The following is a 735-nucleotide window of genomic DNA, read 5'->3' as shown; positions in this document are numbered from 1 at the left end:
AATATCACCTGGTTTCTGTTCATAGTTGAAAAGACAAACACATAGGAAACAGTGGACAATCTGTTTGATAGCACGGAACTGATCGCTCTATGTGTGAATCCTAATGTAAGGCTGAGGCACTTGGCAAGTTTTAATAAAGGAAGTAGTGCAACATAATCACCATAGTAACCATCATATATTGAGCACCTACTGCATGTCAGATGCTATGATAGGTGGGTTTTTTTTTCATAATTGAAGTCTTTTTATTTTATGTACAGTGAGTTAGCATTAAGGTAGGTATCTTGGATATCTGCCGTTAATGTAGGGAACTTGGATGCCCCATTCAAGGAGGCTTACTTAATCCATCTTAATGGAGCCTATGTTCTTGGTGCACTGATGGAAACACTGGTGGTACAAATTGAGGCTATATTTCTGGATCAGTCCATGCCAGTTTGAGTTGGCCTGGCAAGAAGGAGAGCCTGGCCAAATTTACTCCGACGGCTCCAGTAGAATTGCTGGTGACTCATCTTACTTTCAGGGATGCAATGAGGCAAAAAGTGTGATAGGTATTTTATATGCACAGTCTTCTCACCAGCCTTGACAGGTATATACCATTTTTCACATTAACCAGTGAGACTAAGAAAGTTTAAATCATTTGCCTAAGGTAATACAACTAGTGAGACGCAGGGCTGGGATTTGAATGTTGCTCTGTCCCACTCCATAATATGTTAGGTTTTTGAAATATGTAAACAGAAG

At 39.9% G+C, this 735-nt stretch overlaps 1 pseudogene; it reads right to left on the bottom strand.

Moving 5' to 3' along the window:
* Positions 1-336: 336 nt before the first annotated feature.
* LOC122228402 lies at positions 337-506 on the bottom strand (annotated as a pseudogene).
* Between the last annotated feature and the right edge of the window lie 229 nt (positions 507-735).

The sequence above is a fragment of the Panthera leo genome, chromosome C1, assembly GCF_018350215.1.
Source record: "Panthera leo isolate Ple1 chromosome C1, P.leo_Ple1_pat1.1, whole genome shotgun sequence".
In the NCBI taxonomy this organism is placed as follows: Eukaryota; Metazoa; Chordata; class Mammalia; order Carnivora; family Felidae; genus Panthera; species Panthera leo.
This window is presented reverse-complemented; position numbering and strand designations above follow the sequence as displayed.